This window comes from Micropterus salmoides, unplaced genomic scaffold (assembly GCF_014851395.1).
Source record: "Micropterus salmoides isolate LMB-PRFRI ecotype aquatic unplaced genomic scaffold, ASM1485139v1 Ms_hic_scaffold_3828, whole genome shotgun sequence".
Lineage (NCBI taxonomy): Eukaryota > Metazoa > Chordata > Actinopteri > Centrarchiformes > Centrarchidae > Micropterus > Micropterus salmoides.
In genome coordinates, this window is record NW_024043182.1 from 1 (window position 1) to 10,708 (window position 10,708).

General features: G+C 39.8%; 1 long non-coding RNA gene across 1 annotated transcript; it reads right to left on the reverse strand.

Annotated features, from left to right (window-relative positions):
* Positions 1 to 8,704: 8,704 nt before the first annotated feature.
* On the reverse strand, positions 8,705 to 10,388 carry LOC119884990. Its single transcript, XR_005441141.1, has 2 exons — positions 10,326 to 10,388; positions 8,705 to 8,879 (listed from the first exon to the last, which is right to left on the reverse strand). It is a non-coding gene; the product is annotated as an uncharacterized LOC119884990 (long non-coding RNA).
* Between the last annotated feature and the right edge of the window lie 320 nt (positions 10,389 to 10,708).

The window sequence follows — 10,708 nt, forward strand, 5'->3', positions numbered from 1 at the left end:
TTGTATGTGCACCTGTATATCACATCCACCTCCGACATGTACATAATAATAACAACAATGGTAATAATAATTTTCTCCTGCATCCTTTGCACTCTGCTCATTGCACTATTGCACTATTATCTGTCTGTTTATAGTGTGTAGCCTATATGTGTGTTCTCTATACTGTGATTTGATTAAATGTAAATGCACTCAAAGCACTTTTACACTACATCTACCAGTCAAACACATTCATACACTGAGCCTAAGTGTTCAAACAGAAACTAACATTCACACAAACACACATTCATACACTTTGACATGCTACCTGGGGGAGCCGGGGATTGACCGCCGACCTTCCAATTAACAGCCAACCCACTCTACCTCCTGAGCCACAGCTGCCCATACTGTATCATTGTGTTATTGTATAAGTAAGGACATCATGAGCAATGTACAATCCATAGACATATTACTCGTTTGTGTCCACATACCTGGAAATAAAGCTGATTCTGATTGTGATCTGATCTGAGTTGCAGGCTAAATCAACACTTTGACAGTGGTACATAAAGACACAAAAGTAAAAACAGATTGATGTATCGATAACTTTTGATCAGCAATGGGGTTTGATCCTTGATCATCCCAGGCCATATAGTGTGGAGTTTTCAAGTTTTCACCCGGGGTTCCCTCCTCCCACTGTCCAAATACATGCAGGTTAATTGGTCTAAACTCTAAATTGCCCTTGGAGTGTGAAAGATTGTTATGTGTTGGCCCTGTCCAGGGTGTGCAGCTGGGATTGACTCTGTGCACACAATGTAAGAGATCTAAAGGGATTTGTCACTCTGGGGTGATTTCTCTGTCAATTTAGTAGTATTAAGGTTTGAGCGTGCACGAACCCAGCCAATGAATCCATCCATTTTACAAAATTTAGCTGGCCTCGTCAAATGAACTAGAAGGTTAGAGCTTGTTTGTCCCTTTGTTAACTTCCCTACACAGGTTACCCTTGGCCCTCAGAATTGATTTCCATGTTACTGCTCCATGTTCTTAAGGCCTTTGCAGGCTTTAAGTAGGGATCCAAAGGTGTTGTGGATTTAAGTAAAGTAAACATCAATCATTACCAATCGATCAGTCAATATGAAGCAACTACTTATATTTTTTGTTCTATATGATGCTACCGGTTAGAAGAAATACATTATCAAAGCACCGTTTGTGTTTTGGGAGGGATAAACTTGATTTTTGAGGGCAATAACACTGAGAACACCAAGTTCATGTCCTCCAGGAAACATTCTACAGATACAATATCTGTGCCAATACCATAAAGTGTGCGCCGAAGTCAGTCTCCTCCTCTCTTAAAGAAGCTGAACAATGATCTGGATCTTAGCTCAGAGTGAATATAGAGCCCTTAGAGCCTACAGGCAGCCTTCGATGTCATTTGGGAAAACATTTCCATGCCCACCCTTACCTACTGCCTGCTGGCACCCATATTTGTTTATTGCTTTGTTTACATTTGAAACTCCTATGACGGAGTATTAGGGCCACATTAAGGGTAAAAAATTGAGGATGAAGATTATGTAATTTGTGAATGAAGTGGAAATGTCGAGAACTAAGTCGAAATATCGATAATAAAGTCCTTAATGTGGCCCTAATACTCCATCATATACTCTTGTACCATTTGTTGATCACCTAAGAAGCATTGTTTGTTATTTCATTAAAATAGTTGCTCTCAAAGGGTATATTTTTTTATTTATTATGTGGTTGGGAACTGGCCCTCTAGCACCTTTTCTCTGAGGCTTGTAGAATCAGTACTGCCGCCAGAGTGGTGAGAGAAAACCAAAACTGTAAAATTGCAGGTCAGATAAACAATGGGCATATTGTCTTCACATTCAATTAAGACTTTCAATTTGATACATTTTTATGATAGAAAAAATCTTACGTATCTCTTCCTTAAGCCAATAAAACTGCTTGTTAAATAAAATAAAAAAAACATATTGCAGTTGCACTTGTCAGCAGTGTATTGTGCCAGCTCTTGCATTATGAAACACACAGAAGATAATGTGAAACATGCACAACAAAGTATTTTCTCAAAGCATGAGGTTTGGAGGGCTTCCAGTGCTTATGTAACATTTCTGCTGATGTCCTGTGTTTTTATGTGTTGCTCCTATCACTTTTTTATGGGAGATTTTTATTTAAGGAAGTGATATCTGACTTGATCTCAACAGAATGAAGGTGAAGCAACAAGGTACAACTGCGGGTAGTGTTGAGGTGTGGAGCTCAGGTATTTCTACTTGCTGCCAACTCCTGTGCAGAAAACTATTTGCTAATGGTAAAAGCCAAGATTCAATTTTTAGATCCTGGTCCCTATGGTGGAAACTAATGATTAATTTCACTGCAAACAGGGTGTGGGACTAAGCGTGTGTACTTTCAAAAAACATTACAAGAATTTAATTATTCAGTGATAGATAGGGCGTCATTTCACATTACAACCCCAAAATAAAGTTGGGCCTAAATTACATGTGTTAAGTTTGAATCCAGTCCCATACAGACAAATGCCAAAAACAATTTGAAAACTCAATAAGTGAAGTGTTTGTTTTGTTTACAGATCATTTTCATCCAGTTGTTGTCAGGGAGGAACTGGTGCTGATAAGAAAAACTCCTCCAGCAGATAATATACTATAACGTAAGTATACTTAACGTATGAGTCAATCTCAGCAGCCTCAGTTGAGCAGTATTATCTGAATTCCTGCCAGCCTGTTCATGAAATACTCTACTGTTCCTCCCACCTACAGCACAGTATGTATTTAATGTTTAGGGTTTTATAGGTCGTCTCACAACACCTCAGCCCACAGAAACAAATATGAAGTGTTGTTGAGTCATTCATAGAATCAACTGTCATGTCTTCATTACAATGTTTCTGTATTTGGCACGATTTCAAACATTTTGCAAATGCTGCAGTTGAATGAAAAATGTATCCTTTAAAGCAATGATTATTACTCATCTGTTCGAGGCAACACACTAAATCACACATGCATGCCCCGCTAGGGCTGGATGCCATGGTACAGATGCGGCCGAGGCTGCATCTGTATGCGTTTACCCCAGTCGCTCTGCTCCCGGAGGTTCTGGAGCGGGGCCGCCAGGATGGCGTCAGCATACAACTAGTAGCCCCGTTTTGGCCGGCACGAGTATGGTTCTCGGATTTAATGTCGCTCCTCGAGGGCCCGCCCTGGCAGGTCCCTCTGAGGAGAGACCTGCTGTCCCAGGCGGAGGGCCGGATCTTTCACCCGCACCCTGCCCTGTGGCAGCCATGGGTCTGGCCCCTGAGGGGGCGCAGTTCTTAGAGGCGGGTCTGACGACAGGAGCAGTCGAAACACTGCTCAGCTCCAGAGCCCCGTCCACGAGAAGGATGTAGGGCCTAAAGTGGAATGTGTTCACCACCTGGTGCAGAGAACGGGCGGTGGACCCAGTTACTGCTCGGTAATTGTGATACTGGAGTTCCTCCAGCACCGTTTCTCTGCTGGCCTCTCCCCGTCCACGCTCAAAGTATATGTGGCTGCCATTGCAGCATTCCACGCCCCTCTGAGTGATGGGCCCTTGGGTAGGCTTCCGCTGGTCGTGTGCTTCCTCCGTGGAGCCCGGAGGATGAGACCCGTGACTCGTTCCAGGGTTCCCACCTGGGACCTGGCAGTGGTTCTCGAAGCGTTGGCTGAGGCCCCCTTCGAACCCCTGGAGTCGGCTGAGGCCAAGCACACCATCTACTACTAAACACACCATCAGCACCTGGATTGTTCAGACTACTTCCCTGGCCTATCAGGTGCGCAGTTTGCCTTCACCTATGGCTGTAAGGGCGCACTCTACTCGAGGCATGGTGGCTTCTAGGGCCCTCCTCGCAGGGGCGTCACTCCAGGATTTGTGTGATGCTGCTTGGACAATTATCAACGTGGACCGGCACATATTGATATTCTAATTTTTTTTACTAGGGTAGGCTATTTAAAATAATTTTTGATTGAGGAGCTGTATTGAGGAGCATATAGTATTCATGCAGCACCTCCTTGCTCACTCCCTCTATCTCGTGAAAACCACTGCACAAACCTGTCCAATACCCCCCACCCCCCTGTCATTCTGTGGGAAGCACTGGAAAGTAATATAGTGAAGTAAGTAGTTACTTTTATTACCCAGTAATAAGTAAAGTAATAATATTACTTTTAAGGAGTAATAAGTAACTGTTAATATATTACAATTACTGGAAGTCACTGCACTGTGTTTCTGTTGTATGATTACAGGATTGGCATGAAGAGGATTTCCTACAGTAAATCACTGAGCCTTTCCCTTTCTGTTTCCCCATTTTCTCAGCAGCACCTTGGCCTCATCCTGTCCTGGCTGCTACTGGACGGCCAGCCTGCAGCACTGCTGTCTGAGCTACTTCTGCTGGCCCACTGGACTCTACTAGATCTAAATTTTTCGGTACAAGTGTACATAGTTTACTATTGAATACTTTAGCACTGAAATTGTGTTTGTATTATACAGTCTTGTATTATATATACTGAAGTTGTGCAGTATGCATTTATTAATGTTTAAATTATTTACACCTTCCTGTCAGAGCTGTTAAAGAAAGCTTTGTAAAAGTATATGAAAAGCTGTATTCTATAAAATCCCACTTAGGAATAAATTCAATAAAGTTATAGCATATTTGATGTGAAATGATAACGTACTTAATACTGAAATTATTAAAGTGTTCTTTTTATATATATGTATATAAAAATTGTAGTGAAGCAAATGGCTATACAAAAGCAGCCGAGGCAGATGTCACCAAATTTTGCTTGCCTGCCGAGAATGGCATTGCCCTAGAAATACTTTTAGCTTTTAAACGCTATAATATTCTTTGTGGGGTTAATCAATGGTGATAACTAGCATTCCTTGAGATTCAGCAAAAATATGTGGTGATAGCCACATTTGATCAGTGTTTGAAAAGGACCTTAAGAGGTGGATGCATTATTCGGGAAAGAACAGATGATGTAGGTTACCAAGATTTGCATCCATGTCTTTTTTCAGCATACAATTTTCGGCAAGCATGCAGAATTCGGCCACCGCCCACACTAAGCCATGGTTCTGCTTTCTTTCTGTAAGTATCACGTCGCTGCTTCAGCAGATGCTTCAATAAATCAGATGTAGAAGTATTTGAAGTTGAAAGCTTTTTGCTGGTTGCACAGAGTTTACAATAGACGACAATGTTCTTTGCATCTTAGACTGTGACACAGTAATGGCAGCAGCTACTTCCAGCTGTGTATATATATATATAATTTATATATATGTGTATATATGTATGTGTATGTATATATTTATGTATGTATGTATGTATGTATGTGTGTTATTATATATATATGTGTGTGTGGTATAAATAAATAATAAATAAATAATTATTAGTAATTGTTCGTTCTGCAGCTGGGTTCTGCCTCATCTGGACCTGCTACAGCTTTTCTACCAAGGAAGCGGTCAGTTAATTTGGTGCATTCAGCTGCCTCTTGCGCCGACCTCTTTTTATTCTTAATTCTTATTATTTCGGCACCACACATTTCTTTTTCCTCTTTCTTTCTTTTCCACATATTTACAGTCTCAGTTGCCCTTATCACACAACCTTGAGTTCAGTTTTGCCCGGACAAAACATACCAAACTGGTGCAAAAAGTTTTCGACTGAACTCACACCAGATGGAAAGTAAACACCTTTGAATTCTGCAAAAAAATGAGGATCAGTCCAAGTTGGGAAGGGCTGCTCATATCCCCCCTCAATATTGAAAGTATTAGTTTGGCCGAGACTGACAGAAACCCAAACAGCGTTCCGCTGCAGCTGAGCGGTTGGCCTTCGCGGTCATGGACCATTGAGTAAAACATTAGAAACTGAAAAATTTGAAAAAATAATTTTTTCACTTTTATTCATCCTGTTGTTAATTCTATAGATTGGTTAAGCATAACACATAGTTGTTTATTCTTTACATAGGCACTGAATTTTTTAAAATTAAATGTGTAGGCTATTAAATAGCCTATCTCTCTCTCCTATCTCTTATTGAATGGATGCTTATGTGCCTGACTGTATACCTCAACCTTAAAAGACAAATGATACCATAATGTAGCCATGTGCTTCATTTACATTGTAACAATATTCTTAACAAACAGGCAGCATATGAAATCCATCGTAATCAATCAGAAAATTAGTATGTTTTATTAAATCATTACAACCTAATGCTGTCACACGTCTGACAAGCCACCGTGCACCACACAGAACACTGGCCCACAAATTGTATAATTTGGCTTGATACTCATTAAGTATTTGATTTATCACACTCTCGTCGTCCTCAGTACTTTGGCATCCATTTTCCTTTCAGAGGGGACATGGAGGGTTTCTGGAGCTGCCATGCTGTTGTTTCCAGTCGACTCCCTGCCAAGAGACCAGCCCTTACCTGACTCCAATTGGTCAAAAATCCAGCCCAAAGGGAGTTCCCATCTCCCACAGAAAACTCTGATTTGTACTGCTTGAAAACAACTCGTTTGTAGTCCAGACGCTTCCCTTTCATCCCTGTGAAGTCACAGGGATAAAAGCAAAATGCGCCTCATATGTTCACCAAGACTAGTCAGACACGTCCTCAAAAACACCGGTGGAAAAACTGATCTGCAGCACACACCTCTCCTCTCCCTTCCAAGGAAGCTTCTCACTGACCAGCCCTTCTCTGCCTCTGTTTCTGATTGGCTGGTAGTTGGAACTGCGCATGTGCAACTCCCAACAAAGATCATTTTGAGATGATTGATCAAGATTAGTCACTCTGTAGCTAGAACGAAGCGTTCAACACAGGGTGAAAAGAGGAGCTGCAGCAATGTGCAGTATGACAAAAATATGGTGTTTTTTGAAAATGTAAACCTGTTCTGGTACAACCCCTAAATAGGATTATGAACCTTAAAATGAGCATAATACCACCACTACAGAGAAGGTCGAAAAAATAAAGACGCAGCTAACACTCGTCTTGGGCAAGCTCCCATCTTAATGTCTGAGTAGTCCATTTTTGGGTCAATCTCTAAACAATATACTGTAGTCTCTATAAATCTGGAAGCTAGTCCAACCTATAACAAACCTTTCAGCATCCACCTGTACAGTGCTACCCACAAGCTGGTCTGCCATTTGGATGCCTCAGTACAGTACTTGGAGGCTGTTATGTATCGCCCCTATGACATTTGTAACCACAGCCTTAGCAGACATAGCTTTAGCACAAGCTCAGTGCCAGCATTACTATAGGCTCTTACCAATGTCTATTTACATACTGTCCTTCACACCTGTATCCATTGTATTCAGTTATTAGGCTCTACTGCTAATACAATAATAATACCTGTTAATGTTTTGTTTTGTCTCTTTGATTTTGTTTCTTTCTCTAACTTTCATAAAAATAAATTCATCACATTTGCCGCTCATGGATAGATGTAGTCCTTTCTCAAAAAGAACTGAACCAAAGTGACAAGAGTCAGTCTCAACATTTAAATAAATATTCATTTTAATCTTAACTCTATTATGTTTTGTGGAGTTTCAACATTGTTCAGGCATGCTTGTTTACACAGCATGAACTTGTCACAGCTGATCTGTGGAACAATTGTTGAAAGTGAAAATGCACAACAATGGTGTTATATCTTTGACTCATAGTGTGAGGCCTGAGAGAGCTGGGAGGGGGAACCATATAACATTGAGTAATTGGGGGAGGTTGAAATGGGTAAAAGGGATTTGTTTTGTTTATATAATTAGCCATATTTAAACAGATTTAATCTCACTTGATGTTTTTCACTCATATCTACAGCAAAACACCATGAGAGTCTGTGATGAGAGCCAGAGTGACTCAAACATTAATTTAACCCCCTTATCTCACTGACTACGTCTCTGAACATGTTTTACACAACTACCAGGACACCATTCAGGACATACACTGTTTATTAAAAAATTCTTATATTTACAGTAACAATGTAATTATAAAAATGACAAACAATACAGTATATAAAGCTTTTCTTTCCCAACGCCAAGCAAGACCCTTTCCACACATTAAACCTAAAAAAGGGGGGTGTTGTTGAAAACATTAATTGTCTTCAGTTTGGGTCAGTTTAACAGTTGCAGGTGTTATCTAAATGCTGGGAAAGTTAATTCAAGTGTTGATCCAACTTTTTGATATAACTGCTTAAGTGCTGCTGCTGAAAAATGAATAATATTGACTATTTAGCTACTACTCTTACTCAAACGAGGTCAGCTTTACTGCCATTCAGTGTAATGGGTCATGAATAGGAAATTAACCCCAACAGCCTGTTTCAGTAACTCTAGTTAACCAAATAACTTTAGGTGAGAAGAAATTCTGGCTTCACAGACATACAGTAGTCATAAAACATTAAATACCCCGTCCCCACTTAAATACCAACACATCATAAGAATTTGAGGAAAATTATCACATTAAAAGGGAAACTTCTAATTTTACACATAAAGATCACTTAGTCATGCAGAGTATATTCAGGCTTTGAAAACAATTGTATATTAGGCTTAGGGCCTGTAGAGTTTAAAAGACAGGTTTAATGGAATGTACCAGCAGCAAAGGTTTAACAAAAACACACTATAAAATGACAGTATAGGAAGTTTAGGATATGGGAGTTTGTCCCGGGATAAAAAAAATCAGGACATCTTAGTAACTGCTGCTTCAATTAATTATCTGTCTTTTCCAAAATCCCCAACTTCACATTTCTGTTACGTTTAACAAAAAGGACACTTAGTCACCCAAGAAGAAAAAATTATCTAAATAACTGCACAGCTGCTTGGCCCAGAACCTGGTAGAGTGTAGAGGAAACACGGAAATCTTGAGTTATGTGGTAGACAGTTAATCTGAGTCGGTGATGGATACCTGCGAAACAAAAAACACAGGAGTCTGAAGGAGAGCGGAGAGCCTACATGAGTGAACAGCTTGTCATTGTAAAACTAATTTTTTCATGCATATAGAGTGCATGTGATGCCACCATTCATGGTCAACATGGTCACAAACACGTAACAAGTCAATCATCATGCATTGAGACGAGGGGGAAATGAAGAAAACGCTGCTAAAATGATAAAGACTGAGAGATAATGTGTTCATAAATAATTCAGGTAAAGGTTCTTGCTCTCTGAAAGCTAAAGAGAAGAGGCCAGGGAAACACCAGGAACCTAATTTTACAAATATATAAACAGTTTGTTCCTGCAAACGTTACTGTCTTTGTTTGGCAAACAAGGAAACAATTTCTTTGAGAGTGAAATAGTGTATTAATGCCTGTTTTGTCTTGTTTATCACTGAGCACCTGTGAGTCCATAAAGAGATACAGAAGATCACTTGTACTCCGGCTTCTTTAACGAGGAACAGTGGCATTTCAGTACCATTATTTGTAACTGATTCATCTAAGCAACATATTGTTTAGCCATGCTATGATGACTCTATGGATGGCAATGTTGGTCAGTTGTTCCAGGCTGAAATATCTCAACAACTATTTGATGGGTTGACATGACATTTGGTGCCCAGAGGTTGAAAGCTACTGACCTTGGTGATCCCTTGACCTTACCACTAGCACCACCATGAAGTTTACATTTGTGGTTTTGAGTGAAAGGTCTCAACAAGGATCAATTGTAATCCCTTTGAACATTTATTTCATCAAGCAACATCATCTGGTTAAAATTATAATTTGTCCACTACTTTGGTTTATGCCTACCTACAAAACTAATTACATTCCATCAGCCTCGGCTGTGCTTTGTTTCCTGCTACTGAGATATGCCACTACACAAAACTAAGATGGTGCCATGGTAAAAATTACATCTGCTTAGCATTAACGTTAGCTCAAAGCACCACTTTATCGTTGAGCCGCTACAATGGCTATAGACTTTCGGTTATAGGAAATATGTGGAAAAGTGCTATAATTACAAAGTATTGTAAGCTATGAATTACACTGAGGTGGCAGTGTGCCCAGTGTCTATGTTTTTCTTCACCTGACAATCACATGAAATGAAAGCCTACTTTTTAAAAACTATTTAAGCCACAATTGATATAAATTAAACAGTTTGGTTTAGCTGAATCTCATTATTGTGGTGGCGATCTATCACAGTTCCCGACACTTAATAGAGATATGTTGACATTTACAGTATGCTAGTCAGTAGTGATGGGCGTGCCAACATACCAGCCGAGCACATACAAACTCAAAGTTTGGAGAGCTTAGTCCCCAGTGTAAAAATATTATAATTTTTAACTGGAAAAAAAATCTAATACAGGGGAAAGTTTATATAGATCATAGAAAAAGGAGTATAAGACCAAAGAAAAATGTAAACTTACATCTGTTACCTCAACGCCCTCCCCCAAGTCGAGGATGAAAATTACTTTTCTTGTACGTTTTGTTTGATTAGGTGTTTCTTGTTGAACACAGATTGAAGGTAGTAATGATCACCGCCTCCCACATCTTTCTTCTGAAACCAGTAACCATCAGATGTATCATTCGGAATTTCAGCCATCTCCAGCTGTGAACACAAAAACACAGTTTGGCCATGTTTTGGTCCCATTTTAGGCATAAGGAAGCAAGGTGAGCGTGCACTTAATATCAATTTTTAAGTTAGTTTCAGTTATTTGCCACCTATAAAGAGCCCTGTTTGTGATTTTGAGAGATTGAACACTTTATCTATCTTTTGAGCAGTAAACGCTCACACACTGTAGGATTGAAA